This window comes from Marmota monax, unplaced genomic scaffold, assembly GCF_021218885.2.
Source record: "Marmota monax isolate L192 unplaced genomic scaffold, Marmota_monax_Labrador192_F-V1.1 WCK01_AAM20220418_F8-fsc00569, whole genome shotgun sequence".
Taxonomy (NCBI): domain Eukaryota; kingdom Metazoa; phylum Chordata; class Mammalia; order Rodentia; family Sciuridae; genus Marmota; species Marmota monax.
The window spans coordinates 125,554-134,693 of NW_026694722.1; positions in this window are offsets into that span (position 1 = coordinate 125,554).

Sequence of the window (9,140 nt, forward strand, 5' to 3'; positions counted from 1 at the left end):
GCACAGTGTGCCAAGAGTCCTACAGGCATTCATTCAACACTTAAGTATTGAGCACCAATTGTATGCTAGGCATGGGGTTAGACCCTGGTAAAATAAATAAAACTGATCCCAACCCTCAGACAGCTCAAAGAGGGATAAATGTAAATAGTCTGTAGGAGGGAAGGAGTGTTGGAGGACTCATTGCTTAGAAAAGGATCCCTCTTCATCCCAGCAGGTCGGGAGGCTAAGGCAGGAGGATCTCAAGTTTAAAGCCAGCCTCAGCAAAAGTGAGGCACTAAGCAATTCGGTGAGATCCTGTCTCTAAGTAAAATACAAAAAAATAGGGATGGGGATGCGGCTCAGTGGTAAAGTGCCCTTGGTTCAATCCCTGGTACCCCACCAAAAGAAAAAAAAAAGGATCCTCCTTCAAAAAATGCTGTATAGTCCCATGTAAGCACAGAACTGAGGGTATAGCTCAGTTGGTAGAGCACTTGCCTCATATGCCCAAAGCCCTGGGTTCAATTCCAAGCACAAAAACAAACAAACAAACAAACAAACAAAAAAAACTGACATGTCCAATGTGAGCAGGGAGGATTGGATTAGGTGCAGCAAGCTTGGAAGGAATGATGGCTTATGCTCTCTTCTGAGGTTGTGCTATCCAAGAGGCCTTCCTGGAAGAGGCCAGGAGATGTCCACATCCTGGATCCAGTAGCTATCTCACACACCAGTGCCACTGCCCTCCTCCAGCTTACCTCGGTGTCTCTATCCCTGCCTTACCCTGGTCCTAACCACCTGCTTGCCATCCTGCTACACAGTACAGTGGCCAGGTCCACGGCTCAGAGGGAAAGAGGTCACCATCCTAAACTCCTGCTGCTGTCCGGGTCCCACACACCTCCCATCTTCCCAGCCCACCCCTACCCAGAAGCAATAGTAACTTCCCAGCCCCAAGCTAGCTTCACACCCTCCTCTTTCCCCTGACTTCAACAAACAGGTGGGGGGGAGGGGGGGCTGGGTGACTGTAGAGAGGGGTAGAGGAGCCCAGCTGGAATGGGCCGATGGAAATGAGGCTTTGGGGATTTTTGCTTTTTTTTTTTTTTTTTTTTGGTAATGGGGATTGAACCAGGGGTGCTTTGCCACTGAGCAACATCCTGGGCCCTTTTTATCTTTTATTTTGAGATAGGATCTCACTAAATTGCTGAGGATCTCTCTAAATTGCCCAGCCTGGCCTTGAATTTGATATCCTCCTGCCTCAGCCTCCTCAGCCTCCTGTGATTACAAGCGAGCACCACCACTCTTGGCAGATGAGGTTTTGGAATAAAGCCTGTGTGTGTGTGTGTCCCCAGAATCCCCCGGTGCCTGCTTAGCATGGAGCATGTCACAGTACAGTAACCTAAAAGCTAAACTCACAGGCTAGGACTGAGTAGACTCTACCACAGCAGCAGTAAAGATAGATTAAAGTTGTCTCCTCCCAGATCAATTTCCTATTCATTTCCTAAACTCCTACTATGTGCCTACCAGGCACTAAGGACTCATCCATATCTGAGAATACAGAGAATGGTCTTTCTTAGGATCAGCTGTCTGACTGCCGGGCACAGCAGCAGTCAGGGTCTCAGGAGGCTGAGGCAGGGTCTCAAATTCTAAGCCAACCTCACCAATTTAGCAAGATCCTCAGCACCTTAGAGAGACCCTGTCTCAAAATAAAAAGCAAAAAGAATTAGTCTGCTCAGTGGGAAGGTGCCCCTGGATTACATTCTCAATACAAGAAAAGAAAACAAAACAAAAAGAAGGGGATTTGATCTAATGGGGAGAGGAGGTACCCAGAGATAAAGTGTTGCTACCACAGTTTCTCTTGTAGCTTGAACTTGAAGGAAAGACTACAAGGCCATCTTACCCAATCCCCTGCCTCCAAGCATTTAAAAGCACGGATTTCTTGCTGGGCACCATTTTGTAATCCCAGTGGCTCAGGAGGCTGAGGCAGAAGGATCACCTCAGCAATTTAGCAGGGCCCTAAGCAATTCAGTGAGACCCTGTCTCTAAATAAAATATAAAAAAAAGGCTGAGGGTGTGGCTCAATGGTTGAGCACCCCTGGGTTCAATTCCCAGGAAAATTGGGGAGAAGCAGGGATTTCTCTGACAGATCTCCAGAAGAAGAGATTCTCCAACCTCCCTAGTCTCCTTATTCTAACAAGGCTAAGTTCCTTCTGATGTCTAGCTGATGTCTAGCCTTGATTCATATTTCTTCAGTTTAACCTTATTTCTCTTGACTGGCAATCAGTAGGAGCACAGTCCTCAGGCCACCAAGAACACATGTGGCTATACTCAAATCTGTGGCTTTCTGGGGCCTTAGAGTCAAGAGGAAAAGAACTCCTGGTGCCAGCCTAAGCTGTGGGAGATACCCAAGTAACTGGTAACAAAGTGTCCAAGGAGGGCTGTTGGCTGGGGAAGCACTTTTCTTTTTTGGTGCCAGGGATTAACCCAGGGGTGCTTAACCACTGAGCCACATCCCGAACCCTTTTTTTTTTTTGACACAGGGTCTCACTAAGTTGCTTAGGGTGTCTCACTACATTGCTGAGACTGGCTTTGAACTTGTGATCCTCCTGCCTCAGGTTCCAGAATCACTGGGATTACAGGTGAATAGAACTTTTCCAGAGTAAGCTAAACATCAATCAGCCTGTGTCCAGGACAGCGAGGCCACTTCCTCTGCTTATGTCACTTCCCCTCATTCTCTACCAAGCCTCTGGGCCATATAAGGAGATGGAAGAGTTTCTGTTCTTTATTTGAACGTAATCTTTATGCTGTAAGGCCCCTTCCCCAAACAGAGACAGGCAGAGATTTGGACCTACAGAAGGCACTTAAGCATGCGCGCGTGCACACACACATACGCACAAACTCTTCCCTCCTCTTTGGCCACAGGTGGCCTAAGAGATGGGAACTTCTAGAAAGGAAGACAGGGTGAAGAGCTGGCTTGCCAAACTGCAGGATAATGACGGTGACTTTTATTTACCCAGGGGCCTCTCCCCTGGCTTTGCAGCAGCATCAAGGAGAACTGATAGCGGGCAGTTCTTCCTGGGGTGAGGGCAGACCTGAATTAAAGGCAATACAAAGCTTTAGAGACCATTTGGCATGGCCAGCTCTCACCCCAGGGACAGAAGCATCCTGAGTCCTGACCTTTGAAAAGACCCCACCCTGGCCCTCTCAGTGTTGTGACCCTCCACACAAGGACAAAGCAAGAAGCCTACACAGAATTCAGGTCCCTTCTAAACCACATACTTCTAAACTGCTACCAGGTACTAGGAACCCTTGACTTCTTGCCCTGCCCTGCTTCTAGGCCCACAAGGTCCCTCACCTTGGTCCTTCCTCTCAGAAGCACTTTGATGCACAGGTGATATGTGCACACTTACGACAAAGGAGTGACAAGGACTATTATGGCAGAGGTAGAAGGAAGGACACAGCCTGGACAAGCCAGCAGGAGTATCAATGCATGTGCCTTGGGGCTGGGGAGCATTCTCCCTGAAGCTACCATGGTTTGACAAAGATTGTAAGAATTCTAAGTCCCCCCTGGCCTTTCCCTCATTGTGGAGTTGTACTTGCCGCTGGGATGGCTTATTTAACGGTTGGGTAGCTTGCTTTGGAACTCCTATAGATCTATGGTGTGTGGACTTCCAACTTCCTCCTGCCCCTGCCCACTGACTTGCTTAGGATGAGCTCTTCAGGTCTGGGGAGCTCGATACCTGCTCCAAAGTCAGCTGCTGGAAGGGACCCCATATTGCCTAGAGCTGAGCCAGAGGAGGAAAGCTGGGTAGCTTCTGCCTCTTTTGCTACCATTTGTCCAGGGGAGGAGCCTTGAGGTCCCAGGCTGCCCACAGCCAGTCCTGTGGGCTATGCCCAGCCATGGACGGCTGCTAATTACAGAGGTAGCTCCAGCAACACTTCTCTGGCAAGGCGTGTGGGCCTGGATGGAATGCCAAAAGGAAAACAGGGAGACAAGAAAACAGATAGGACAGGCCAGAAATAGTACAGAACAGAGCTCAGTACCAGTGGTGGGGGAGGACGAGGTGAGAGGGGTCAAGACCTCTCCAGGCAACGTCTGTCCCCAGGGTGGCCCCTTACCGGCCCTAAACCACCACCACCACTCTGCCAGCATGCAATTCCAGGACTTACTGGCCCTCTGTGCCCCTCCCCCAACTGTGATTTTTTTTTTGGGGGGGAGGGGTGAGCGAGACATTGCCACCTGAGTCACCCTGCTTCCTGCTCCTGGCCTGAGAGACTCCTTACACAGGCTGACACAGCTGGGGCCCCACCCGCCCTGCCAGCCTGCTTGCCCCTCCCTCCCTGCCACAAGCCAGGAGAGATACCTGCCCTGACAAGGCGCCCTTTCCACCAAGGGGAGAGGCTGCCCCTCCCTGGGGCACACGCACACGCGCGTGCACACGCATACACACACACACACACACACACACACCACATGCAAGTTTCTCTCCCACCTGTGAAGAGTTTATGAGCAGAGAAGAAAGGGGTGGTCTAAGTGGAGCCCCTTTCCCCTGCACACATGAGGAAACTGAGGCTGGAGCCCAGAGAGAGACTTCTCAAAGTCCACAGGAGCAGATTCCTGGCAGGGCCAGGACTTTAACCTTTGCCTCTGTCCCACTCCCACCCGCCTCTGTTTAGGTCTCTTTCCATGGCAGTGAAGGTGGGGCTCTGTGGGGGAGGAGACCAGCGCTAACTCTTCTCCAGGCTTGATCTTGTCAGCTGAGGCCCGAAGATCTTGGGCTCACTGGCTGACAGACCAAAGGGAGGGTGGCTCCTGGGGGCCAACTTGCCCTCCGCAGGATCCAAAGCGGTATCCTAGTCCTCATTTCCTCTAAGCCACTACCAATGGCACCACCTGGAGCCAGAGCAATCAATTAAGCAAAAAGACCCTTCCCCACCCCACCCTCTCAGCCACTGACTCCACTTTAGTGGGAACTGGGGCAGGACTTGGGGGCCCGCCCATCCCACAGTGCCCAGGGAATTGAGAGCCTTAAATATTTCATCAGTACTTCAGCCTCCAGTTGAAGCAGCAGCCAACTTACAGCTCATGGGTAATTTATGGCACCAACAGAGAACCTGGAAGTGGTGGGTGGAGGGGCAGCAAGTATGGGGGATGGGGAGGCCCAGACCAGGCTGTTGATAAGTGTGTTAGAAGCCAGCTGGACCCCAGTATGTGTGAGGTCAGGGGACAGGGCTCAAGACCAGTGACGTTTCCATTTTTGAAGATACTGATGTATTTAAATAATTAAATAAGTAAATAAACAAAATAAGGTTATCAAAATAACTGTGCTAAAGGTTAAGGTCATGTGACCATAGGACAAGCCATTTCTGACTTCAGTCCTGCCCCCATCTCTTGACTGGGTGAATAACCTCATTCAGAGATAACAAAAAAATTTCATGGGAGGTCATCTAGGGCTGTGGGGCCCATAAGTGACCCCTACTCCCCACACCTCCCAGGACCTGGGAGAAAAGCCAGACTCCCCACTTAGACTTGGGTGAACCTCCCCCTTCCAGCCTCTTCCTCCAGGGAGGTCAGGAATGTTTAGCCAAGTGGATAAGGGCACAGGAGATCAGCTTTGGCCATCTCTTATTTTACCCCAGGGATATAACATTGTGCTTTTTTTTCTGAAAAGAAAATGAAAAAGTTGACCCAAAATGGAAAATGTCAAGCTCTCTCCACCTGGGCCTCTTCTTTGCTTAAGACTGTCCTAGTGAGTTCTTCCAGGGTGTGTATGTGGGGCGGGGGGTAAGCAAGCATCCTCTTCCCCCTTCCTTCAGTTTCCCCACCTGAGTCATGGGCTAGAGAGGTGCTCCCATCCCAAGGGCTGTTTGAGGGGACAGAAGAGATGCTATCCAGGTACCCCGGCGCCCGCTGGGGCCCAGGCAGGTGGTGATTATGGGGTGATGTGTCCATAGGTTGGGCCTGAGATTCAGGCCAGGGCTGGCTCCATTGGTCTGCCCAGATCCCTAGCACACTTCCATCTAATCCCCAAGTCACCTTGGAACTTGATTATGAAGGGGGTCAGGCAGGGCTTATCCAGCCTAAAATAGAAGGAGCCCCAGGCAGGAGATTCAACTAGACTCTGAACCTCAGTTTCCCCATCCATTAAATCAGGACCATCCGCCAAGGGCTGCCCTTAAAGAGAGGTGGCAAAAGAAGGCCTGGAGAAAGTCCCCAGAGTGGGAAACTGCGGAGGGTGTGGGTCCTGTGGCCATGAGGACCTCCCCACTCAGCTTAAACTATTGGCCCTAGCACCAACCAGACACAGACTTCTGACAAAAGGGGCCCCTTGTTGCCCACAGGGGAAATCCTCTTCTCCCACAGACGGGGAGCACTAGGGTGAGGCTTCAAGGATTATGTTTTCAGGGGCTGGGGTTGTGGCTCAGTGGTAGAGCACTCACCTAGCAAGTGGGAGGCCCTGGTTTGATCTTCAGCACCACCTATACATAAATAAATAAATAAACAAACAAATAAATAAATAAAATAAAGGTGTTGTGTCCAACTACAACTAAAAAATATTTTTTAAAAAAAGAATTATGTTTTCAAATCTAAGAAGGGAATTTCTTCCATTGGAATTTACTGGAATTTTGAGAGAGCCCGTGGGACTCTCTCCTCCCCCACCTTCACTCTGAGGATTCAGGAAGTTCCTATCCTTAGTGATCCCAGCAACTCTGTCCTCAGGCCCCCTAACATCAGGCCCACACCCCATAAAGCTGACCATAAGGGTGGAAGGAGCTTCCCCTCAGCCTCCCTCCCTCCCTTCTCCTTCCTCCTTCCTTTTTCCCCTCCTCCTGCCCTTTTCAGACTCCTCACCTCCCTCAGTGAGATGCACACTGGGGGGCTTAGTCCCCACACCTGCAGTCCTCTCCCTGGCCCCAGCAGACAGCCTAAGGGGAGGAGACCAATACCAAGAGCCAGGCCTTCTCTCCATTTAGGGAGAAAAGACCCAAACCCAGCTCAGCCAACCACTTCAGGAACTTTGACAAGTTGCTTCTAGTTCCTCCCCTGGAGAAAGGGGAATTGATACAAGACAGCTTTGAGGCCTGGCACACAGTAGGGGACTCAATACATTGCAGTAGCTATGCTTTCCTTAGGATGGGGTCTTTCTGGGTCAGGGACAACTCTGGGGCGTCTGAGTTGGGCTCTGTTGTGTGAGGTCAGCATCCCAGTGCCCTTTGGCCATCTCTAACCTATTATGGATTCTAGGACTACAGAAGTGCTGGATTGGGTGTCAGGAGGGAGGGGGAGGAGAGAGACAGACTTGGAGGAGGCCAGGAGTCTGGACTGGGTGGGGTTGGGAGGATGGGCTGGAGGGCCCAAGCTGACACTGGCTGGCTCAGTCTCACCGGTTTGGGGAGATGGCTGGCTGGGGGGTGATGGAGAGACGCTGGCATCAGGGAGGGGTGGGAGGGGCCGGTGGCTGCCTAGGAAAGGGCAGCTGACTAAGGCACATGGGACTAGCTGAAGGCCTGGATGTGAGGTGCCTAGGAAGGGACCAGCCTTCTTCTCCCAGGGGATATCCCCTAACATTATCCACACACACACTGAATTACCACCACACACTCAGATGCACACTCGAACATGCTGATCAGCACAAGCTGCAGTCGCAGTCCCTAAGACTCTGGAGCCCTTTCCTGGCTCTACTTTCCCATCTCAGGTACCTGAGGTAATAACACTGTTCACTGCTTTTTTTTTTTTTTTTTTTTTTTGGTGGTGGTGGTGCTGGGGATTGAACCCATGACCTTGTGCGTGCAAGGCAAGCACTCTACCAACCAAGCTATATCCCCAGCCCCACTGCCTGTTTTTCACTGAAACATAATTCTGACCAGACAGAGAGTGTGACCTGCTTTGTCCAGGGTTGTTTGCCCAGCACCTGCAGCACCTACATAGTAAGTGTCTAATAAATGGGTATTAAATAAATAAATCCCGCAAAACACACACACACACACACACACTCATGCACATGCACACTCAAATACCCTGTGTGGAGACACACTCAGTCATCCATGGGATTACCAGGGACGTCCTCAGACATATGCACACCTGAGCCAGACCCCCACATCCATGCATGTACAAACCCAGAGGCCTTCACGCTCTGGCTACAGGCACTTTCAGACCCACGCCCAGCCATCCAGATTCCAAAGCTCCTGCTCACAGCAGCACGCAGCTGCACAGACACGCTGAAACACATCACACAGCCGGCTCCCTGCTCACTTTGGTGCCAGCCCTGGAGGGCAGTCCCTCCCAGAAGCAGAGGCGGGTCCTCACTGGACGCTGACAACGCAGCAGCTTGGAAGGGGTGGGGTGGGCAGGGCCACCCTGCCACCTGGGAGTTGTCGGGAAATGATCCCACAGCAGACTCACCTATAGCAGGGAGAAGAGAGGAAAAGGGAGGAGGGAGGTGACCAAGCCCTTCACCGGGACCCAGCCCTTGCTCCAGAGACAGAGACTCTGGCCTTCCCACACCCAAGTGGACTAAGGCCTAGGGGAGGGGTTCGGATGAGATAGTCCTCTTGGGCAGAGGCGGGCAGGACCAGGGCCATGTCACCTGGCCCATCGGAGGAGAGAGCGAGAGTATGGCAGCAAGAACTCAGCTTCCCAGGGCTGCCTCCACCCTCAGTAGCAATAGGCGTCTGCCACCCTGCCTTCTGGAAATCCAGCAATGTGGAGTCACCTAGCTGGCCTTGGCCTTTTGTCCTCCTGGAGGGGCCCCTACTGTCCTGCTGTGAAGTGGTGATGGGGGAGGGAAGTGACAGTGCTACTGGGTACCCCACACCTCTGGACTCCTGCTCCGCAGAGCCAGTGCAGAGGGCTGTGGTCATCAAGCCATCTTCCTAAGGCTCCTCTGGGAGCTGAGCTGGGGCCTCTACCATCTGGAGAATGATCAGAGGGCAGGGAAGGGCATGCTGGCTCTGACTCTAGGGAACCTCTGCTGTAAAAATTTAAGGTAAATGTCCTTGGGCCCCCTCCCCACATTGTCCTGTGCCCCAGTAGTGATGCCTAATTAGGAAAACACATCCCTTCTTGGACTGCTGAGAGCATCTTCCCAAGGCTTCAGGGAAGCCTGTGTCCTTGCGCCCCCTGGTGGCATATCTAAGATCACGCGCTGCCACTCACAGAGCCCTGCTGT